Source organism: Xiphias gladius, chromosome 2 (genome assembly GCF_016859285.1).
Source record: "Xiphias gladius isolate SHS-SW01 ecotype Sanya breed wild chromosome 2, ASM1685928v1, whole genome shotgun sequence".
NCBI lineage: Eukaryota > Metazoa > Chordata > Actinopteri > Istiophoriformes > Xiphiidae > Xiphias > Xiphias gladius.
This window is the reverse complement of record NC_053401.1, coordinates 12,293,493-12,319,404: the sequence shown is the minus strand read 5'-3', so window position 1 is coordinate 12,319,404 and position 25,912 is coordinate 12,293,493. Positions and strand designations below refer to the sequence as shown.

The 25,912-nt window shown below is 38.8% G+C and overlaps 1 protein-coding gene across 2 annotated transcripts in view; it reads left to right on the top strand.

Moving 5' to 3' along the window:
• The window catches only part of mdfic (MyoD family inhibitor domain containing), a 115,226-nt gene that overhangs the window by 28,591 nt on the left and 60,723 nt on the right, over positions 1-25,912 (top strand). For both annotated transcript variants that reach the window (XR_005709251.1, XR_005709252.1), the window contains exon 5: positions 10,114-10,279. The gene's annotated coding sequence lies outside the window, so the exon portion shown is untranslated. The remainder of the gene's footprint in view (positions 1-10,113; positions 10,280-25,912) is intronic.

Below are 25,912 nucleotides of genomic sequence, written 5' to 3'. Positions count from 1 at the left end.
TGTGTATTTACATATATATATATGTATATATATATATGTATGCATGTATTTATATCTATATGTGTATACATATGTATGTATATATATGTATGTATATATATGTATGTATATATATATATGTATTTATACTTGTATGTATATATGTGTATATGTATGTATATATACATGTATTTATATATACATGTATTTATATATATATATGTATTTATACTTGTATGTATATATGTGTATTTATACTTGTATGTATATATATATATGTATGTATACGTGTGTATATGTGTATGTATATATACATGTATGTATATATATATATATATATATATGTATGGATGTATGTATATATATGTATATGTATGGATGTATGTATGTATATGTATATGTATGGATGTATGTATGTATGTATGTATATGTATGGATGTATGTATGTATGTATGTATGTATATATATGTATGTATGGATGTATGTATGTATATATATGTATATGTATGTATATATATATATATATATATATATGTATGTATGTATGTATATATATGTATATGTATGGATGTATGTATATATATGTATATGTATGTATGGATGTATATATATGTATATGTATGTATGGATGTATGTATATATATATATACATATGTATGTTTGTGTATGTATTTATATGTATATGTATGTATGTATATATATATTATATATATATATGTTTGTATGTATATGTGTATATATATGTGTGTGTGTGGTTATATACATATACATACACATATATACATATATATACATATATGTGTGTGTGTGTGTATGTGTGTGTATATATAATATATATATGTGTGTTTGTGTGTATGTGTGTGTATATATATATATATGTGGGTGTGTATGTGTATGTATATATATGTGTGTGTGTGTGTGTGTGTGTGTGTGTGTGTATGTGTGTATATATATTCGTGTGTATATATATATATATATATATATATATATATATATGCATGAATAAACGTATATATGTGTGTGTATGTGTATATATATTTATATGTATGTGTGTGTATATATATATGTATGAGTATGTTTGTATATATATATATTTATGTACATGTGTATATATATTTATGTGTATATGTGTATACATGTGTATACATATATATATATATACGTTTATATATAATTGTATGTTCTGTATTCACTCCAATACAGTGAAGTTAACCGAGCTATTGTTTGTTGTGTTCATTAAAAAATCAGCAGGAAAAACTCTTTCCAGAAACAGTGTACACATTACTTAATTAAAACTTTTTTCGTAGGGACTAACTTTGGCAGAAAGTAGTTCCAGTTAAAATAGTCTACGATGCGCTGTGTGTTTTATCAAGGGAAACTATAATATTCATTATAGAAAGACGTGTTGCTTTTGAATATTTTTTAATGAAAGTTAAGAGAACTACAAACAAAAATGTATTCATTCCCATTGTATATTGGTGCCTGCAGAAACTGTTTAGTTATACTTTCTCTTTAAGTTTCATTGGCTTGTCTTATTGGAATACAAATAAATAAGAGTAGAAAAAATCAGTTTTTTTTGCAATTGTAATTTTTGATGTATAGCTGGACGGGAAATGTCAGTTTGTTGGCAAGTTTAATGTGAGCAAACATTCTTAAGGTGGGAGGTATCAGTGTGAATTATGATTTTTTCCAGATACCTGTTTTCTTAATCTTCACTGTCTGCCCGGTGATAATAAACCCCCTTTGTGGAGATACTTGTTAGAATATCGCTTTTTCTCTGAGGATAGTTCTTTCTTTCTCTTGTGCACTAAATATATTATAAAAACACAAACATAGCATTGGTTTACAAATTAAAGTGTTCATTAGCCATATCAGGGAGTATTCATAGTTACATATTCCATCTAGTGTATTGAAGCCAAATATGAATAGTTCATTCGCACTTATTAATACTGTATGTTTGCACTTCTTTAACAGAAAAGTCCTCAGGAACCATCTAAACAAGCTAGCTTCCAGTATTTGAAGCCATCTGAAAGCAGTCATAGGTGCCTCTTTGAGATAGAGAGCGAGAGAGAGAGAGAGAGGGAGAGAGCAAGCAAGGCACAGAACAAGTGAGGAGGAGGAGGCTTCAGATCGGAGATGCCACATCTCATATGTTGCAAGGTGATGAAGTGCAGATATCTGCCCTTAAAGAATATGTGCCCTGCGGACATGTGTGAGATTTATATGTCTTTCTTCCTTTTTTTCCATCCCATCCTTCAAAATTCAAACATGGTGCAACAAAAGGCAGTTTGAAATATTCTCAGCCCCCGAAAGAATATTCAAGACGATTGAGCTCACGGGTTAAAAATGTATATGCAAATGCAGGCTACATTAAAGCATGCACAGGTTGTTAATAAATTAACACGTGGCAGAAATAATTCAGTTTAGCGTGATAATTCTTGGGTACGAGCTGTCAGCTGTCGCATTGTTCGGAATAGAAAGTGACGCTGAAATGGCAACACGAGCAGTGAACTGTGATATTTTAGTGTACCTTGCTCTTCAGTCTCAGCACTCTGACACAATAACTGCCTTTTGCTCGCCTGGCTCTGCTGTTTTGCTATTTTGGAAGAACAAAAGGTTTAATTAAGGATGCTTTTCAAAGAGCGATAGATACTAAGCTTGCATACTAACACACATACTATCTCAGGGGTTTGTGATCGTGAGAGTAAATTTTCTTTGGAGCCAAACCTACTGATAGACTTTTAGGTTAAAGTAAAAGCTAAAGCTAAAAAAAATTTAAAGATTCAATCTTAACCTTGACTTAAATTTATTTTTTGGTAAGCTTGATTCCCCTTCTGCCTTTAAAAACATTGATAATCACTATTTAGAAGTGGTGTATTTGGAGAAAAGTGTGAGATGTAAATGTTATGTTTCCGCTCTGGTTGCTGTGGTTGTTAAGCCGCTGATTGTAGGAGGGCATTTTGACATTCCAGGCAGGGATGTTGTATGACGAGTGCACTTCCTCTCTCTGCCTCATCCCTGAGATTTGCATAGCAGAGACCCAGGGAGCTGACACTCTGTTTATGTAGCTCAAGGTGCAGGGGATATGTGAGGTGTCAAGTGACTCACAGTCAAGTTTTTAATAAGTGCCATTTGTTCAATCTGCTGTTTAAACACTCCCGTCGCCTCTCTATATCCTTAAAGACTGTATGCCCCGCTATCTTTTAATTAAGTCTTGGGCTAATGTGCCACTTAATTGACTAATCTGAGAGATTTTGTTTTCTCTAATTTACTTGAAAAACCATCGCCAGCTAAGCTTTTTAATAGTGGCGTGATGATGGTGGATACTTCATGGATGCCTCAGAAGTCAGTGCAGGGGTAGAGGGAGTACTTGAAGGGAGGAGAAACAAAGTAGCGTTAACTCCTTCTAATTCCTATTAGGTTTGACAGCAAACTGATAGCTAACTAGGCCATCATGTCATTCTTGTTGAAGCATTTTGTTTTGTTTTTTACAGGTATGCTTGCAGATCTCCTCAGTAAAACTTGAATTTGCATATAGTATGTGATTGTACATAGTTGTATTAGGTTTTATGATTGAACTTACTTTATGTTAAGAGCTCCATGCAATACTGCTATGGGATAAATGTCTCTTTAGTGGCAGGTTATGAGGAGAGAAGCCGAGGCCTATTCTCTGCTACAGCCTACTGAAACAAAAGGCTAATTCAACAGTAAATTTTTCCAGCAGCTTCGCCAAATGCTCACAAAGGAACATTCAGCAGCAGCTTGAGATTCCGTTCACTCTTCCAATATGGTGTGTGTGTATACGTATGTGTGTTTGTACTTAAATCATTTGGCTGTTGATATTCAAATAAGAGCAAAGCAGTACAGTTTTTCCTTTTTATTCCCATAAGTAGACATTTTTCTGCTTATTTTCATTCTTGCAAATCTGATTTCTATTGTGCTTTTAAATTATGCTTCATCGAGCAAGTAAGTCCCTTTACTGAATGTTCACAGGTTTAATCCCTGGCAACAGAAATGTCAAAAGTGTTTCTGAGCAACACACTGAATCCCCTAACTGCTCCTGTGCAATTGTATTAGAAGTCACCCTGGACACAAACATCACCTGGATAAACTGTTGAGAAAAAAGTGGTGAAAAACTGTAGCCACTTGCAGTCAGATTATCATGTGGACAAACGCCATCGGCCCAGGAGAAGGCTCGAGGAGGAAACGCAAGGCCAGGCCTGGTGTCATGTCACCACATGCGGGGGCTGTGATTAAATGGAAAAGTAGTGTCAGAGCAGGGTGATGGGACAGCAGAGTGAAAGGCCTGTAAACAATGACTCACCCTGCTAGCTAGCAAGGGAGGGGAAGGAAGGAAAGCGAGGAAGGCAGCAGAAACTAGTCCAACTGTGTGTGTATATTTGTGAGTGTGAGTGGCAGAAAGTGAGAGAGCCTTGAGAGTCTGCAGCCACAGACAATCACGCCTCTGTCAGAAAGTCCCGGCAGACATGGGATTTAACTCTTTTGCTGATAGACATTCACACACACTTGGACATACATACAAACACTTACAATTATAGTAGAAGCCTACAGATAAAAATACAATTGCATGTAGTACAGCAATATCCACAAACAATCCTTTACTATATTCAAACACACATCATTTGCCAACAATACAACACAAGCACATACACACACCAAAATCCAATAAATAATTAAATCTCCAGTGGCTGCCCTCAGAACTACAGTGATACATTAATTGGGCAAAATTAGCATGAATTAAAGCAAATAAGTGTAACATGTAATTTATTACTTATCAAGCGTAGTTTAGCAGAGGAAGGCTCCGATTTCCCCCAAGATTGCTTTAACAGCTATAATGCATTTCTTAATTTACTCTGTGGAAAATCAATTTTTTTCAGAGTTCATTAGGCACCAATATGTTACAATGCTGCTCCCCTGAGCACCCAGCTACAAAAAACATTATGCAAATTCCTGCCAGTGCATCTGTATGTAAATAGCAACCAAGGCTGCAGTCAATTCTCCATGGGAAGCTTTGTTAGCGGGCCCCTTTGTTTCTAAGCATGAGCCTTGTTCATGATAGTCTTGAAATTAGGAAATGGCTGCATGTGACAGGTGAAAGTAAAGATCCACTCTCTTTCCCTCTCTGACTACCTGAGACAAGAATGATTCTTGTATAATTTCACCAAACTTTGTTCCAGAAATCATATCAGTCTTGCCAGTCTACCTCTGGAGACTTTATTTTTGCTTGTTTGTAGTGTATAAAATTAAACTTTTCCGGTTAGTAATTGTATAATCAAATTTTGCTTTGAAGATTTAAATGAAATCAAGCAAAGTCCACTGCTCTTCTTCCACTGTGGGACCGACCATACCATGCCATGATCCACAGAAACTCCTCTTTAAAATGGGGCGCTCATGTCATAAAACAGTCACGGAAGCCACAACATAATCCCACCAAGCTTTTAGTTGATCATTGGTTTACACCCAACTATGCACTTTTCCATCCCCAAGGTATAATGCTTATTTACCCATATGGAACTCTCAGATTCAAAGTCTGACTGAATGTCTCAGTAGATGCATTCAGTATACTTAGCAACACAGTATCTTTGCCCACAAATAGAGTTTTAAACTTATATCCAGTCAGGCTGACTAATTGCAAAATGTTATCCACTGTAATGACTTTATGGTTTTAGACATTTTGGGAGGGTTACATTTTTGAATAGACATAAATTTCAAGATGTGTAGCTGTTAGACGCTAGAACATTTCTGTGTACAGTACACTGCAATTTTGTAGTTACTGAGAGAGAGCTGATTGGGATTTAAATATGCTTATTTTCATATGTTATAGACAACTCTAATGTAGCTTTTACAACAGAGCGTAGAAGGAGTGTCGCTACTTCACCAGGTAACTCCACACTCAAGTGACAAGAACAACAAATGTGAAAGGCAACTAAACAATAGTAACTTACTGGAAGTTTGTGCACTATATACCAAAATATATTGGTACAGGTCCTTCATCATCAGTAGTGATAAAAGTACAGCCTGTATATACAATGTATACAGTTTTAAGGGTAGTATGTATACAGTTATTTTGAAAGGTACTTTCTAAAATATTGTTCTTACTTTTTGTTACTATACAGTATTTTTTATTTTGTATGAGGTTCTGCTGTGAACTTTTATTTTGAAATTTCTGTTTTCATCGGTTAACTATAGCAGCAGATGTTTTGACATTTTTTGACACTTGGCAGGGAAAACACAGTTGTAATTAATAAAATGAATGAAGGCTGCATGTCATGTAGGTGTTCCATTTCCAGGGTGCTGGCTGGTGCCTGGCAGCTCACTAGCTTGGGTTAATGTCCAGTTCAGCCTGTGATTTTGTTGCTATGACAAGTCAAATACAGCATCTGTTGTAAGGAAAGCCCAAAAGAAGAAGAGGAAGAACCTACTTGAAAACTGATAAAGAGTCTTCAATTTTGAGATATACATAGACTTTGCCCTTACCCGCTCTGTAAAAACCCATGCATGTAAGACAAAAAAAACCCTGATGAAGGCCCTGTGCTGACACACATTGGCTGAAAAAAGTGAAGACTCTTCCAGTAGTTAAGTCACTTGTGCTTTCTCCTTCACATTTACCTCAACACAGCAGCTTTGTCCAAGAAGCAGAATCGATATGCAGCTGTCAGTGAAGTTAAATGCTGTTGTTCCTCAGATCTTTCCAGAAGGGTTTAGACGTTTGTTGTGGCTGCTTTTCTGTACTGTAATGGTTTTTTAGATAACCAACATTCTTTGAGGGGTCCATTTTTGTTCTAAAATGTTAGTTTTCTGAATTTGAGGGCTCCCAAAAGTTGTGGTGGATGCGAACAGGTTTGCTAGCAAGTTAGCATCAAAAAGGTTGGCAAGCTTTGTGTGAAGTATACTTCACCACTGTCATCTTTCCTGTTGATGGAGAAATATTACTCACTCTGGGTATGATTTTTATTCATCCATTGTTTTTTTCTTTGGGCTTTGTGTTACTAGGATACAGCAGTCAGCTACATTATGTCACTTGTTTCACTTGGCTACAAGCCAGACTTCTTTGTGTTGCTCAGATCTGGGTGTCTGTTTTTGTGATAGTGTCTTCCTCTCTCTATTTGTTTGGGTTTGACCCTATTTTTTGATCATTTTCTCATTTAGGCTCTCTCTGTCTCTTCATGAAAGACTTTTTCTCTTTCTGTTTCCGCTGTTTGTAAAGCCTGCTGCTACAACCAAAACACTGCCTCACCTGCTTGGTTTGGATTCCTTTCCATGAAGTAATTCTCACAAAGCCCATAGGCCATGTCGACCATATGGCACTACATAGTCTGATAGGTTGTACTGCCTAGCATACATTCATGATGGTGACTTTAACAGGGACTAATTAGTACAGTCTCTGGAGTTTCCATTTAATCAAAATTTTAGTTAACTGAGCTGTGTACATTAGGACTGTTTTAAAGGAAGTTTTTCTGTTAGGGTTATATCATGAGCCGGGTTTCTTTGGAGCACATTAAATGATAAAAAATATGTGATAACAAAAGCAGGATATTACAATTTTGTATAATCCTGCTGCTGTGATTACAATTCCCACTCATTTTATGGATACATGGTGGTACATGGCTTTTTTAAATCCTGTAAAGAAATAAATGTTGATAGCTTTTTTTGACTGTGTGTGAAAAAGAGAACTGAAGCAATCAAATTGACAGGGACTCTGCCTTTTGTCTTTTTATTGTATGAGTTTGTATGTCTGCGTTGTGCTTTGAAGCAGACTGTCACTGCTGTCGTTAAGTTATCCTGAATTGAAGTGTATTATTTACCTCACCTTAATACACATTTAGTTCTATAATTAGGTTTCACTTCAACACATGGTAGGGAAGTGGTATCTAAGCAACCCCTGACATAAAAACACATATGTACTATACATGTAATGGCTTGTTATCGCTTGGCTGTTGTCTGTGGTCTCACGCTTTAATGGCAGGAAAATGTGACAGGAAAACGCACGCATACACATTTTGTCTGAACTTCTTTTTGCTCTGTGTGCCATCACACACAGAGCAAAATCTCAGAGAGTCAGCAAATATTAGAATGCCAGCATGTGTTACTTCCTTTTTAACCTTGCCATTTGAACTTCCTCTGTTTCATTATGTGTACAGACAACTGATGATGATGAGAAAGATTCAGTTAAATGCAACCACACAGCATCGCTAACTTAAGTCTCAGATTTGACCATAGTGTTGAATAAATACCGTTGAAACACCTGTCGATTAGGTTCACAGATACAGGATTTATTACAGAGCTGTTGTATTAGATTGCATTAAATTGTACAGTTGTATCTAAGTCATAACCATAGTGTAAAACCCTCTTAGTTTCTTATTGAGATACCTGCAAGGTATGATCTTGCCTGTGCAGGAAGAAAATATAAAGAAAACTGTTGCTGATCATATTGGACCATGCCCATAAGACAACAGGAAAAGGGTACTGCTATAAAATCCTAGTTTTAAACCCCGCTCCTCATTATTACTACTTTTCTTCTGACGTGCTGACAGAGACTGAGACAGAGATGAGTCACTGTCCTACTTTGCATCCCAAAAGGCCTCTGTCTCATCATACACAACTTCCCATGCAGTGTACTGTATGTCTGTTTTTAGTAGTGTTTGTATATCAAAACTCCTTGTTTGAATTAGAGGCATCCACTACTGTTCCCACTGGGAAACATCAAGTATTAAATGCCATTCCCCGGCATGCTTGTTTGAGTAATTTACGCTCAAACGAATGTCACTTCTTGTCTCCAGGTGGTCCTTTCTGCTATGTCTCTGTGTACAAGCTGACACTGCTTTTGATGGCTCCACCTGAGAGATTTGCCCAAATGTGTCTGCTTTTTCCCCAAAGTGGTTCCCAGAGTTTCCGCTCTGGGCTTGTTTACCAGTAAATGTTTTTGTGATTCTTCTATGCAGCGGGAGAGTCAGTGTTTTCTCTTTCCTTTTTTCTTTTTTTCTTTTTTGTTAGAAGGAACGCAGCATTTATTTCGTTTTTTTCCCCACTCTTGCTCTCCAAAATGGCTGGATACGCTGTCAGTAAACAAAGTCTAGTTCCCATTAACCTCGGATTCCCTCTGAGAATTTCACAAACAACTTGAGTGTCAAATGACCTCAAACAAACTGTACATGCACAGACACATCATAAACACACACTCACACATGGACACACATGCACTCATGTCCTGAAGAGCAATATGGAAATATTCGTCCTTCCTCCCTTCCCATGCTTAGCCCTGGTGCTCTAGCCGTCTGTTTTGCCTAATTGCTTTAACACTAGCCTGGCATGCTAATTGCACTGGGCCCCCTGTCACCACATCATTTACATGGCCTGCTTGATTTGAAATTTAATCTGCTTGAAGGGTTGTGTTTCATGCTCACTTTAAATCCTAATGCTCTGTGGGATTGAAAGCAGTTGCCATTATTGAGACTGAAAATAAATCCTTGTGTGTTTGTTTGGCACCACAATTTTTAATAAAAGACTTTTGGTATGTTTGATCAGAACTTGGTGTTTCTGAATTTCAAATAATTTCAGTTGTGAAACTTATTCTGTTGCAAAATAAAACTTTGTAATGCCACTTTAGTTTCACTCAGTGATGAAATCAAAGAGGAAAATTGATGAGACAGTGGGCAGTGCCGTGTCTGGGTGCTGGGCAGAGGAAACTTGTGGATCAGATGGGAGTGCATGGTGTGTTGGCTGGCCTTTTTACTGCAGATGGCCTTTTTGATGTGGAGCTGAAAGAGAGTTAGACAGAGACACAGAGAGGGCCTATACAATATAGTGAGATCACATAGTGCAATTCAATCAAAGGGAAAAAGCTATTTCAATTTCTTAGAGGTTGGGCCCATCCCAGCTTTACTCTGGCACAGTGTTTCCTCCACTTCTCCTCCACCCAACCATGGCTTTTCTTCTGGACGTGGACTGTGTGATGACGCCTTGGCACTCTCGATTTGCAGTTGTTTCTTTGTCAGTGTCTTCAGTGGAACATGACCTTTGATTCATGAATTAAGTACGGTAGTAAGTGAGGCCCTCAAAAGCAAAAACAAGCAGAAAGTCTGAAAATGTCCTCCGTTTCTCTCCTCTCTTCAGAACCAAAGCAGAATAAAGACTCCGTTGTGATCAACTACAGCTTCAGATTGGAAGAAGAGTGTTTTCTGGAAAAAGGGGGCTGTCAACAGGATCATAGGGCGGCACGGAGGACTGGAGCCCACTTATACTTGCAACTGCACTTTGATGCTCTGTAGGGTAGTCTGAGGTCAGTGGGTACAAGTGTGTGCGGCTGCTTGTGTTTGTATACTGTGTCGTGTGTGTCTCTTATATAAGCTGATAAATGGGGGAGGTACGACAACGGGCAAGCTCTGCCCCTGCTACAAGACTCTAAATATTTGCCCTTTCTCCAGACTGGGCTCCTGTCCCAGCCATGATTAGGCTCGCTCGTGGTACTTTAACTTTAATTTTTGGAGATCCAGCCTATGTTTCCAACTGTCACCTCTTTTTAAGGCAAGTGTGACTTTACAGTGACTGTGCTGACCTCTCTGAGAAAAGTTAAACTCTAAAAGAGACCTGACAACTACAGAAAATTCAAAGTAACGCTTCATTATCTTCAGTGAGGAAAACAGGCTTCTGAACATTCTCACACACGCACATACGCACACGCACACACGCAACTTGTGGCGCACAGGGAGGGTTATTTATGTGAAGATGGAGCTGCGGATGAACTGGATTGTGGTATTGTGCTTTCTGCAAAATTAAAGCTTTTTTTTCGCCCCTTATTTTTTTCCTTTTCCCATACAAGTTCAACCAAACAGAGAGAATACAGTCAATATTAAGTCAATTATAAATATTTATAATCTACACATTTTAAAAATCCTGTCAATCACAAAGATGTGGGGGATAAGCTCACAGCAGCTGGTTGGTCCGGATGTGATTTGCATGCCACAGAAAGCCCAGCTTGCATCCCCGTTTTGTTTTTGACTTTGCATGCCTGCTTGTTCTCAGCACAGATTAAATATAGAAGTTTTGTTCTCGTTGAGGATAGATGTTTTTTTCCCCTCTACTCACACACATACACACAACACAGAGATGTAGTATTGACGCCTGATGCTGATGGCGATTCATTATTGAAAAGCAAATCGTCTCAATATGAGTGGAGTTTGTTATGGGGAGCTTTGTTCTCGTCATCTATATTGCAGGGCATCTTTGTCAGTCAGCACTGTGAGATCTTTTTCTTTGTGCGATCTCTCTGTGTTTGTGTGTGTAGTAGAGAAAGAGTTTTCCACTCTCTGTAGTGTTTGTCAGTGTTACTGTCCTAATAACTATCTGCCTTATTTTTCAGTTGATGGAAAACTGAGATACAGTACTGTTCAGTATAGCCTAGCAGTGGGTCTCTGATAACATCTGCACAGTATCTCTGCTTGGCTGCATGATCTCTGAAACACAATTTTGGCCCTCTTTAGTCACAAGAACCTCCTCTAAAGAGCTTATTTTTCTGCTCCTCTATCATTGTATTCTTCTTCTTGTCCAGTTCAGATAGATAATTAGTCTGTCTGGCCATGGTTACACTTGTGGCCCAAAGCATTCAGTGATAAAGGCTTGTATTAACTGCCATTTGGTAACACTGTAAGGTCAGAAAATCAGGACCTGATCTCAATATCCATATACTGATGTGATTTAGTTGGTATTCCTGATCACATCTCAGTTCTATGAGGTCATGAATCTAGCCTGTGTGAATATTGCAAACAACCTCATCCATTTATAACACCTCCGTTGTTGACATATACATAAATTGCACACCAGAAAGTAAGGGAAAACATCAGTCTCAGGCCCTGTTCATACCTGGCATTAAAATACATCTTGTGTGATCTGATCACCTAAGTGGACAGCTCTAAGTACATCAATTCATGCCTGCCATTAGAATGTGTTGTTGTTTTTAACTGGCTGGAGGCAGCAATAAGCTTCCCGTGCCTATTCTGCTGGTAATTAAAAGAAGAAGAAGAAATCTTAACAATATAGACTGGGTGTATTCTGTGGAGTGTTCCAGAAAAACCAAATTGCTCGAGATGTTTGATGCACTCGTAATATCTCTTATATCTCTGGGCTTTTAAAAATTTTCAGATGTCATGGACAAAGCCAGTTTACACGATCTGTATGACTTGTTTTTATTTGTGAATGAGTATGTACATCTGCTTACGCAGAGGATGTCAGCTTAGAGGGCAATACTTCAGTGTGGCCCAGGACACATTTGCATACACACTGCTAAAAGAATGTGGCCATATGCAGCCCAGGGCATCTCCGAATTCGGTCTGAGCGATTGTCTTGGGTGTATTCACACCTGTACTTAGAGCTCTCCACTTGTGATTGGACCACCCAAGACGCATACCAATGCCATGTATGAACAGGACCTTAAAGACTCAAGCTGTGTCTGAAACCACTTCTGTGCTCACTCATTCATTATTCTCTACATGATAAACATTCTATTCTCTCCAAAATATATAAAATATATGTGGAATAGATCTGATATCAGTGCAGTCTAACTGTTTCAGATTCAACAAGTCCTCTAACCTGAACTACCATAAATCTCCGGGTTGTCCATCCCTACCCTCGGATACAACCCCGTAGGAGCATACCAGCGGCAGGCATACCAGACCTTCGTCATCACAGTAGCCATAATAAGCATGCGGTTAAGGTTGTGGATCAGTCACAGTTAGGTTTAGGCACAAAAGCAACGTGGTTGTCAAACTGTCACTGGCAAAAGAAACAACGTTGATGTTTCACACGGGAAGCGAACAGCTGTCTGATGTATTTTGTTAACCCATTAATCCACCCCAACATCCTCCTAACACAGACTTTGTCACTCTATGTGCTACATCACCTAACTTCATCCTTTGCTCCCTCACGATTGCTATGGCTGCTATAGGTCCCCTAATGATAAAATGTAACTACTAGTTGTATTAAGATGCTTGCACAGATGATCTATGGGGTCATTTTTTACAGTTTACAGTCTTTGTTGGTTGGTGATGCCACAAAAGAGGTATTAAAAAGGCAAGTGTAACTTTGACCTCAGTCTTTCAGTTTCTTTTTTCTATCTCCATTACAATATGTTATAGCAAGCATTTGGATACAGTCACCAGTTAAAATGATCAAAATACTATGCATCATCTTTGTGTCAAAGAAAAGCAAAGTCTGAAAATAACAACTGGCAACTAATTTCACGAAATTTGTAAAACCATCTCCCAAAGTCACATTTATGCTCTCATCAACAAGCTTCTGATTGTCAATTTTGCTTAGCATCCACTTGATATCATAATTTATTCAGAAGTTAGGACGTATCTTTGCATGTGTGTTGGTGTTTGCGCGTGAGTTTGTGTGTGTGTGCTTGTATGGGTGGGCGAACTGGTAAAGTGTCCCCTCATAAGAGTGCTTGTTGTGTGGCATTCTCTCTTGATTTCATACTTTGCTGATGGAAAATTAGGTCCTGGCATATCTCTGTTTGAAGAGGAGGTGTAGGAGGAGGAGGAGGAGGAGGAGGAGGGCTGATGGTTGCTGTTATTGCCTCAGGACACTTTCCCCAACAACAAGAAATCTAGAGCGATGAGGAGGGAGGGAGGCTGTGTCATTGGCTGCTAATGCACTCTAAACAAGATGATGAGACACATGGAATCCCCAACGCTATGCAAAGAAGGCTCAGAAAAGAACATCTCCAGCTCTCTCTCTCCCTCTGTCACTTCCCCCATCTTTTTTTCTCCACATTGTTGTAAAGTGCAGTTATGAGTCTGGCATTCTAAAACATTTTAAATGTACTCTGCCTTTTTTGTGTTGGTTTTGAATGGCATATAGAAGTGTGCAAGAGTTAATTTGCATTTTTCGTCTTGTTTTTTTTTTTTTTTTTCTTTTTGCCTGTCTGTTGCCCAATGAAGCTCTGAGGATAAAGTGCTTAAAGGACTGCAGGCACTTCACTTGAGTTGTTTGGTTGTTCAAAGATACGCCACAGTACACCGCTAGTTGAAATGCAGCTCAGCCCAATGTCAAGACGTGTGAGGGGCATTTTGAGACGTAGAAAAAAAAGTTTTAATCCCACATTGTTATGTAAGTGGAATAAGAGCCTTGTATATTGTCGGGTGCCTGTGTTCATCATGTCACAAAGATCAAACGTTGCACAAACGATTGTAAAGTTTCTCTTTTGATATGCAAACAATTCAAAAAAAGTAAAGTTTCCAGAGACACCCTTTATTGTTGTTTGCCATTTTAATTGTTTCGAAGGGGAAAACAGCAATAGTGTGACTGGTCTATGCAATTTAAATCCAATTCAGTTGGTTGGTTTTCTTAATGTTCATACAGTATGCAACTGTATTTAATTTGTGAATTTTGGAGCATTGGCACAAATGAGCACATTCAAATCTATTATTTCTTTTGGTAGCATTTAATAGAAATTATATATCAGTGACCAAAGAAGATGGACAAGATGATGCAGAAGCCCAGATACAGTACCTTGAATGATCCTAAGAGTTCGTTAGGGAAAGATCCTTTAGAGTATTCAAACTGGGCCTCTGCATCATCTGGTGGTCTTTGTATGGTAACAGTAACTTCAATTTTTTTCAAGGAAATCTAGTCTCTCGAACAGGATAAACTGCTTGCATTCATTTAGTTTACTATGTATTGTGTACTGCACATCCATCTTATAGTTTAGGCTATGTTGTAGACTATCTTTCTGTTCTGAATGATGCATAAATGCACTGCATGATAGGGGCATTGTCCTCTGGCTATTGTAGGTCACTACCATTCTCCCAGTATTAGGCAGAATTAAATCATGATGAAAAAACACCTATCTTCATGCATGATGTTACCAGAAATGCTGAATTTGGGGTCTATTAATGAGCATTTTCAGGAGCACAACAAGCTGCCGGTGGTAAAGTGCACAGCCACTCCACAGTAATACTGACAAACAGTATAAGTCAGCAGTTCACTCATTTGAGTACAAACATGGAGCTTTAGGTGGAATTTTTGGGGTTCTGACTTGAGATTGTTGGTCGACAAGGTTTTTCTAAGCTGAAAGGGAAAAAAGCTCCTTTACTCATCTGAGCAACAAGAAGAGAAAAGAAAGGGGGGAAAGAGCAGAGAGTGTGCAAAAGGGAGCATGGCGGTGTCTAGATGTAAAATTGTCCATAGCACCTGGGGCCACTCAGCGCAGTGACGCACACAAAAGATCACTGGCTGTGGGGACTTACAAACAGCAGCCACATCTGGACCCTTTTCCCATCAGGGAGGAGCCTGACTGAGCTACTGCTCTAACTGGATTGGACTTGACTTGATGGGATGTATGACTTTTGAACAGGGAGATGAGCTGGATCTGAAGTGGCCAAGGCTGTTTACAGCGAACGTCTTTCCAAGGACACGAGGGGGCTGCAAAAAAAGAAATGGAGAGCAGGAGAGGGATGGCATAGATATGCTGTAAATGTATCAATAGGTCATCTCCATTATTTTTTTTCTCACTCCTGATTCCTGTAATTGAAGTTAGAGCAAATTTAGGATCGTAGATTAGCACTCTTAAGTGTTTGGTCGAGCCCTGTGCTTTCCATCTGCAGCAATCACTGACACTCTAATATTCTATTTCCACAAAGTAATCACTGAGGAAGTTAGGGGAATCTAACTCATTCCAACCCATCTGAGTCCACAGATAAATCAATATTCACAGACAGAGTCTAATATTTGGTGTGGGATAAGACTTTTTTTGTATGATCTCCACAAGCAAATGGCAATGGAAAGGACTTTTGAGGATGCAGGGGAAAGACATTTGAACCTCAAAGGCAGAGTCCACCACTGTGAGCCAAGACTTAATTACAATGACCTTACAACAGGGCAGTAGCCTGAAGCCATGCATTCAGGCTAACCGAGCACCCCCAACAGTGCACAACTGCAGCCATCAGACCTGATAAATGAGTTCTTTTCCTTGATTGCTGCATCAGGGCTGAAATTGGGGAAATGGGTAGAAAAAAAGCAGAGTGAAAGAGAGAGGAAGGCGGTAAGATTGGGAAGGAAGGAGAACTCAGGAGAAAGTGAACAAGAAATGCAGAACAGTGCCAGTCTGATAAACTGCAATAGTGATAGAGGTTGGTGCAGTAACTTCAGGGGCTATAGCCCAGAGTGTAGTCTAATTGTAGTATCTTTCTGAGGCCTGTTTTTTTATGATTTGACAATTTTGGTCTTTATACTGTTTTTTATAAATATATAAGTTGTACAATAACCTAAAAATTGAAGTATTGATTATCCAAGGTCATATCATCCAAACAAGAACTATTGCAGTCACACACAACATATTCATGTGAAACAAACTTAAGGATCTTTTTAAGGATTCTGTATGCATTTTTAAAGATATCTGTGAGGCCAGTAGTAACTCAGTTGTCCAAGGCTGAGGTTTTAAAGGAATAGTTTGACATTTTGGGAAATACACTTGAGATGCGTAGATAAGAAGATTGATACCACTCTGGTCTCTGTCCATTAAATATAAGGCAAGAGCCAGCAGCAGGTTATCTTAACTGAGCACAAAGCCTGGAACTGGAATTTGCCATATACTGCAAGTTATATGCTGGACTGTTTCTTGAGTAGGCTGTAGCTTCATAATCAGTGGACAGACATGAGAGTGGTATCAATCTCCTAATCCAACACTCCACAGAAAGCAAATAAACCACTGTTTAAAATGGAATTTTGTTTTTTTAGAGTTATAACTTAATATCTGCCAATCCAATAAAGGCTAGGTTAAATTCACAATTCAGTATATCATCAGACGTAGACATGGATGAGTTTGACCATGTAGCCTCGACAAAATTTTTCACGCAATGATAACACGGTTTTCTGTGGGTCAGTGACGCGTGTTTTTGAAAACATCTCTATAGCCTGAAAAATGCATGATTGTCTAGCTACACAAATAGCTTTAACTCTCTCTTCCTGAAAAGTTTACACTTACTCAAAACTCATCACTCAAAACTCTGGGAATTTCATTCACATCGACTGTTACCATTTGGTTTTTACCAGGGGCTGATTTACTCGCTTTGAGAGTCAAACGTACTGTACACGCACATGCACACACAGGTTGACAGAGTCACAACATTCGCAATTTGCATTCCACGCTCTCTCCATCACTCTCTCTTTCTAAGAGTCACTGGGTGCCACGAGTTGAACTAGGTTTTTGATTAAGTGTTTGTAGGTAGCGCCTCGGGCCCCGTCTCTCATAGATAAGAAGCAGTAATCCTGGTGTGCGTGTGTGTTAATTTTGTGTTTTCTGGAGGATTCTGTTGCTGTCTGCTTTGGGACCGAGAAACAGTTTAAAATTCAAGAATTTAATTTTGCTAAATTTTCCCAACTGAAAATGAAGTGTCATTAACTTCCTGTCACCGCTTTTATTTTTTTGAATAAGGTTTTAAATGAGCCCCTTTTCTCTTAAGTTGATTTCATGTCAGATTTCTAATGACAAAACAAATCAGAATTAAGCACAAGCACTTAATCTCATTCATCATCTCTATTTAAGATCAGAAAGTCTGATAAGTAGATTATTTTTTCTTTTCCCTGAAGAGGATCCCTTTTTCCAAAAAAACCCTTTTAGGAAGTGTTCCCATGTTTGACAGCATGCCAGTCTTAAAAAAGGGGAAATGCTGAGTTCCCTTTAATAGATCTATATTCATTTTCAAATGAGTTGATTAGCCAGCACAATGTCATTGGATTCAGGGGCCCATTACACATTTATGATGGTAAATTACTGAACATTTACAATCCAAATGAAATTTCATGAGGAGGGGATATTGAAAAAATGGAAGGAGAGAGACACTTTGCGTTCATCCCTGTAGCCTTGCCTCATTGCATTTCTCTCTCCCTCTCTGTCTCTCTCCCTTTCTCTTTCTCCCCTACTCTCTTTTCCTCCGTCTGTAGCTCTCTCTCTCCCCTCTTGTCTGTGTCTTTCTCACATATCACATCAGTGCCCCCTGTGGTCCAACTGGGCATCACACAAGGGTCTGTAGCTGTGTTCACTCACACAGCTCTGTCGCTGACATTTTAGAAAGTGTTTCCTTTTCATGCTGCCATTCAAATAATATATTGGCTTATCTACAGGTAATCTTACAGGTAAACATTCAGTGACAGTGGTTTTCTCTTTAAAAATGGTGAGATATAGACAGTGTGGTGAAAGGATGGATGTCTGGAGCTAAGGAGAGTTGTTCCCCCTCTGTCTTCGGTGTAGTGTTACATGTAGGTTCAAACGTCCTATAGATCCCTGAGCAAATACCTCTCCTCTCCAATCAGCGCTCAGCACTGTGCAGCCCTGTCATTGCGTCCACATCAATATTTTATTTTGGCAAATTTGCAGTGACACGCATTAGTACAATTAGGGGGAAGTTTTTACTTGGATTCCCATCTTCTACAAGGAGAGAGAGTGATAAAGGGAAGCTGAACTCTCTCTCCCTTGTTTCCTTACTATCTCTATCCCTCTTTCCCTCTCTCTCTCCAGCATGGCTGGTTCGTTCCTCAGCCCTCCACCTCTAAATAATTCATCATCCAATCAATCATTTTCTCTTTGTTTTGGGCCCCAGTGCCTGAGATGAAACGGCCCGCTGCCAAAGCTGCTTTGCCTCATCTGAGGCCTAGAAAACATGATCTGCTGCTGAGATTACAACACACACATACATACACACACACACACACACACACACACACACACACACACACACACACACACACACACACACACACACCAAAACACACCTAGCACTGTAGTGCTGGTACCACATATTCACTGTTTGGAGTCATACAAATACAATAGGTGCACACACAGATGCAATAAAGAGCTGAAACATTTTTACATTTAACTCAAAATGACAGTAAGTGTTTGACCAAAAAAGTAAGTCTGGATGACCAGAAACTTTATAATTTTGTGCATTCCAAATTTATGAAAAAAGGAAAAAAAACCGACTGGTTCACTTTTCGATTCGCACTTATCGATTTATTGTTACCAGACATTGTCGGCTGTCAATCTGCTTATTATTGTAACAGAAATACATATAGGAAACTGCAGTTACGACAACAAATAATGTATACAATAGTCACAGTTAGAGGAAGGATATGTAGAGTATCTGTGTTCTTCTCCTGTTGTCAAACTACTCTGTATAGTTATAATTTATTTTTTTTATTTGCTTGCTTGTTTGCTTTACAGATTATTAGATCATTCTACTCTTTTAACACTGTTAAACGTTGAGCCCTTTTTTTGGTATTTAATGGCATGCCATTGTAAGGGAGTTCTGTAATAGAACACAGACTGTGTGTCTGATCTCCCCGCTGTAACACTCGGGTTTGGTTAGCTTATCTAAAGGGCCTGTCTCCGCCTTAAAGCCTGTGTGGAGGCAGCCTTAATAGGGGGAAATGTCTTGGACAAGTGATTTGAAGATATTTTGCTTCATCCCTTTGGAGCGCTCTGCAGGTGATGCCGCGAATGTCTCTTTCGTTTGATCTCGAACAACACAGATCCACTATTGAGTGATAGCTTCAAATGCAGAAAGAATGAGACCCAATGTGCTGCTCCCCCTACTTGAGCTACATCAGAGAAAACTGACATCTATTATGGTAAAGAAAAGACAAGTGTTTGAAAAATTCAAGTATGCACACTGCAGAAGTGTCAGGATTTTTACAGAGTGCAATTTTTTTTGTTCACTCTCTTTTTTGTTAACAAGGTGGTTTTAAGCCAAGCATGTCTATATGAACTCTGTTGGATAGAGCATGAAAGGATGCTGCTAGCCCATCATAGTAATATTGTAGCCCCTAAAAAGTCACCACAAGCCCCTTGTGTCCTTCTAACAGGGGGAGATTAAATCCTTAGAGTATGAGCTTAAATTAGAAATTTTATCAACTCACTCTCCATCTAACTTTTTGTCACCCAGGCTCCAGCAGTCTCTGTCTGATCTTATTGCCTGGACTCTTAGACTGGAGTGTTATTGCAAATATCCAAATTGAAATCTATTGACTTTATAATTAGTTTCTACATTGCAATTTTTGTTTTATATAAATTTCTGTTGTCTCAATGAAACCTTTTTTTTTCCATTTTCATTTCTTTTCACTTAAGTGTGGGCAGGGAATTCTGAGGGAACTACATTTTCTTTGTATGCAGGACATTTGTGTGACTGATACATTTTAATTCAATGATTTGTCCTGAATATTGAAATTCATTTTTATGTATATCATTTGTAATTGACTTGAAACTGAGAATGTGTGTGGGTTGCATCTTTCCACTGGAAAAAAAAGGTTGTCACTCTGACTGTCTGAATTGGTGCCATTTGGATGGCTCCTCTCCTCCTTGCAACTCCAACATGGGTGTGTACATTGGCAGTCATACATCAACACAACAGTTATTCAGTAGTAAGATACTCTCTTATTTCTGTTCGTGCTATATTTGAATCTGTTGATGATAGTGACCAAAAGCTAGTTCCCTTTTGATTGATTTTGTAAATCGTTGGCATCTTGCCCTAGGAGGTCAGACATTAGAATTCAGTGTTCACAATTAGTGGTGAAACAAAATTGTGATGTGGTATTGCTTTTACCATATTTTACCAAATCATGGTACATTAATGGATATCCTTTATGGATAAGGCCTGCTGCTATTAAGTTCACCAGCATGTTGCTACCTGATCAGTCCTTGTGGTGACAGTTATTAAACTGATGACAGTAGGGTGGAACAGAAAAAAACTCATCATAAACATGTCAGATAGTGGGGAAAAGCGCCATGTTATGAGATTTTACAGCACTGGTGGGACAAACAAACTCAAAGAGCAATCTGTAAATCTGTCTAATGAAAATAAAGTGCATGGGAAACCGTCAACATAAATGGCCACCTCATTTATTATTACCCTGTAGTGGGAATGGTTTTAAGTAAGAAAGCCCCAGCTGTTTACTTCACTATAAGGTTGAAAAGCTTCAACTAAACACTTAAAATATGAATGTAAAAATCATAATTTTACCATTAAAAAGAGGAAACGTTTACCCCTGAAGGTTGTAGTGTAAATACCACTTATACCTCAGCACATGAAATCTAAAAACGTTGTTGAAATGTGCCGCACGGGACTCACGTACACAGTAAATGCGTGTCTGAAGTCTGATAAATAGCAAAGGTGGATGAAGAGACATTAATTGTAAGTGTGAAAAGGCAAACAGCTTTATATATCAGACTGGCAGAAACACATTGTCAAGACACGCAATTCTATGGGAAGTAAATAAAACATTCTTGCAACATAAGAAAAAACTTACAGAGAGAGATGCAGAGTTAAAGAAAAAAGATATAGAGAGATGGATGAGGGGAGAGGAATGATGGGGGTGGGATGCGAGACGAGTGAGGGAAGGGAACAGGTAGCAAGTGTCAGGTAGAAAGCTGAAGGATCACCCAGGGCCTAGTAATCATGCCCCGTAGGGCTCAACGTCAAGCAGCTCTAGTGTGAATGAGCGATCACACCTACCTGCCCCCTGTTTGTCCCTTTCTCTCGCTCTCTCTCTCTCTCTCTCTCTCTCTTCACTCACTCACTCACACACACAGACACGCACACACACGCACTCAATAACACCATGTGAGCAAGTGCAATATCTGCCCCACTTCATGAAATAAATTGGCCACCTACCAAAGACAGCAAGAGTCAGATTACCTCCGGTGAGAAGTCAGTTATCGCAGTTATTGTTACAGAATGTGTCGAGAATCTGTTCAAATATGTCATTCCAAAACATGGCCTCAGCCTGTGTGCCCCCTGAATTGTAAGATATTTATTAACAATTATGAATTAATTGAAGAAAATATTTGGTTCATATATGTCAGTGTAATTTAGGCAGGGAAATATGATGAGTTCTTGGTTTTTATTAGAATATCATTAACCCTCTTGTAATTAACCTCGTTCAAAAATTAACCACTTGTTATTATCAAACCAAGCAAATAATTGAAGCAGCAGCTTAATTTATAATTTGACAATTTCCTGCCTCTTTTTTTCTTCCTCTTTCATGTATTCCTTTAATAAAAAAAGGGAGGAAATGGAGAGAAACATTTAACAGCGGTGACTTAATGAACATGTAACATGGTGAAAAGGAGAGGCAGAAATATCTTACATTAATGGCATCTGTGATCTGTCCCCTTAAAGTGGACTGTGTTACACCAGACAGACCCCCCCAAAAAAAAAAACCCACCACCACTACCGCTACCACCACCACCAAGTCAGGGAGGTGGTATATGTAGCAGGGCCTCCTACTTTCTCCAAGACACAGACAGAGGCCACGGGGGAATGGTATGGAGATTCGGCCCTGGTGGATAACACAACCAAGCTTATGTATAGGTTACATAGACCAGCTAAGCAAGGTCTGGATGTCAAGACTCAAAGGAAGGGAGGTCTAGTTGATGTGAGAGAGTGTGGATGTTGGATGAATAATGTTTAATAGAATGGTATTTTTAGACTGTCCATTGAGACAATACTGTTGCCCACTTGGATATGTTTAATGTCAAATATGTTGTGCCGGCTTATGTAATCCTAACTATACAGGCCCAATGCATGCAATGGTATTCATTCAAGGCTGTCATCCCATTTCATTCCATTTCAGAATAATGAATATTATATTACTGGATTATAATTATGATCTATTAATGTATACATCACTTTAATATTGTAGCTGGTAAAGGTGAGACTAATTTTAACTACTTTACAGCTGCTGGGTAGCCTTTGAATTTCCCCCTGGAATCAGTAAGGTCTTAACCTGTGATAATACATCATAATTTGCAAAGTGACTAGAGTTAACTAAAGTTATCAAGTAAATGTATTGCAGTAAAAAGTAAAATAATTCCAATAAAGCCAGAGGCCAATGCCTCTGAATCGTAGTGGATTAGAAATCTAAAGTAGCAGAAAATGGAAATACAGTAAGTACTGTACTTGAGTAAAAGTACTCAGTAACAGTTTTCACCACTGATGTAAACTATGTTGACCCCTCTTGTTCCCCTCAGTTGTGAGACATCAATGAATCCCATTCCTCAGAGGGTGGGAGTGGCCGTCCGCCATTTCTGCCTTATCATTGACCTCAATGGACCGCCACCACAAGTCTTCAGGACAGACGTTTAACTGCCATACAAAACTCCATGGCTCACTGCCTATTCAATCACTCATGTGACAGTTAACGGCCCACGGTGGCTAATGATTTTCTGTCATGTTCAGGCCACGCTGCGGAACCGGAGGATTAAATATCGTCTGACGATGGACACATCAACCACTACAATGGCCCCTGTTCATCAGCCAAACCTCATTCTCCCCTGTTACACCTCCTGAAGGAAACTGAAGTATGGGGCCACCTTGTGCCGCTCATATGAGGCCCACTTGGTTATCTGTCTGCAAGTAAGCTGTTAATACTGTATAATCCATGGCCTGTGGGAAATTTTCCAAGTTCTCAATAATCTTAATATTGACTGGGAGAACGTCAAGATACACTTTCTAAAGACTCCTTTGGTTTGGACAGAAAAGTTTTGAAAACATACGCCCCAGGTGGCTAAATTACAAGTCTTTCTCTACACTAACTCCATATACCACCATCAGAATCTAGAGGTTAGGGCACCCTCTCTGCACTGTTTCTTACATTAGGAATATTCCCTTCCTACAATTTCTCTTCAAATTTCACAAAAAAAAAAAAGTTCTTAACTTCTTTCTTTGCTTATGTTGCAGTTGTACCATCTTTTACAGGAATGTCAGTTATCTGTGTGTACACAGAGATTTTGAGGTTTCAGGGCCACTAGCTCTCTTGCTCTGCAGGCCCAACTTGCCTCCTAGAAGCCCCTGTTCAGTCCTGTGTTGTGTCTGAACATGTATCTTGTATTCATCCAGGCCCCTTCCATGGTTCTCCTCCTCTACACATCAACATTGTTTGCTGGATGGGCATTTCTGTCCGGAGCTGTGTAGAAACTTTGGAGTATTTATTATTCAAAGGCCTTGTTCCCTATGCTCTTTTAGTAAGGGGGGAGCAAACGTGTGTGTTTGTTAGAGAGAGATACAGGGCTGACATTGTCACTGACAGGAAGAGTTTCAAAATCCTACAGTCGACTTCCCCCCCATTATTTGTTCAAGTCCAGGAAGGCACAGGCAAGATCACACAGGAGTAGGGCTCTGTGAGTGTGAGTGTTTGTGCGTGTGCGTGCATGCGTGTGTACGTGCGTGTATTTATGTGTGAGTGCACGCTTGAGTGTGTGCCATTGTCTGGAATTCGTCCTGTGGTGTCTGTTTTGCACATATATGTACACTACTGGTCAAATTTTTTAGAACACCTTCATTTTTCCACCTGTTATTTAAATTTACATAATTCAGTATCTCAATGTTTCTGAAATTATAGCATAAACAAAAAAATAAAAATTAACAATTTGAGATTTTAAAAACAAGTAATCATGGAATTGTTTTGTTGAACTAAATTTAATCCCAATTTTTGATTCATTCAGCAGCCGAACACACTCGTGGCGTTCTTTCTACATTGCAAATCAAATATTGTTCAGAAAGTTTGTCCCAACACTGCTGCAGAAGTTCCCACAAATGTGTTGCAATTGCAGGTTGCTTTGTTTTGGGGTTTAAATCTGAAATATCAACTGGAAAAATGGGGGTGTTCTAAAACTTGTTCACTTTGTATGAGGTGGCACACTGCTGGATTTTAGTTATATTGTAGTAGCTGTGTCTGTGTGTATTTTTAGGTAGGTGAAAGGCCAAATGATTGCATGTTGGCTCTATGGTGGACTTTGTGGTTTGTTATTACTGGCCTTGGCAGGTTAGTCTCGAGAAAGCGGCTTTTATTGAACTAGACTGAAAGTTTATTCACAGAAAATCCATTTCATTGATCTACTCAATTCATTTGTGGTTTACACATATCTGTATTTACCCAAAACATTGCATTTAATCAATGAAATTAATCACACACTCATGTTGTCTCTTCTTCACACAACCACATAGACAAACACAGACTGACAAACCACACACTCTTTCCCATTGCAAACAGTCATAATGAACAGCACAAAATGTCTACAGCCGTCAGTCCTCCCTCTCTCCCATTAGGCAACCTAACTTTGCACACTTTACATACAATATTCATGCCATGTCTGAGAATAAGGATTCATGGTCTGGTCATCTGAAAAAACCCCTGGCAATCACTGATTGTCTCTTGTCCTTATGAAAGAGAATAATTCTTTAACATGCGCCAAGACTGTTCAAAAACAGCCTTTTTTGATGAGTGACACTTCCCGTCCTCCGGATGCTTTTTATGTGTCGAACTCATTAATAAAGCAGCACCCCGGAGAGCGAGACAGGGGAGACATGAAGTGTGTGAGTGCGTGTGTCTGTGTGTGTGTATGTATAACATTTGGTGTTTGAATTGTCAGGTGCGATTTTGGGACTCTGATCTTCACACAACAAGGTTCAGTCACACTACTTGTAGTACTATTTATGGGTTTTTTTTCTGACAATATACCAGTTTTCTTTCTGAGCAAAGCGGTGGGATTTTTTTTTGTCAAACACTGAATATTAAAAGAGTGAAAAGTTAGAAGTGGTATTCCCTGCAGTGAGGTGTGTTACCCGCAAAAGAATGAGGGGGAGTGAGAATTCTAAATTACTGTAGATGTGTTCTATCAGAAAATAATTCTGTTACATTTTTTTCCCCCGAAATGTCATCTGCAGCTCACTATATCTGTTAGCATCTTTTGTTCTGGATTTTTCTGTCAAATAGTCAAACTGCAGCTTGCGCTGTGGTTCATTCTTCCACAAATACAAAAGAACATCATTGCAAATTTGCTTATCAGTGTGTTCTTTCAACATCTGTCTCGCTGCTTTGTTATAATTTTCAAGAATCAAATGTGTGTGGTTATATTAAA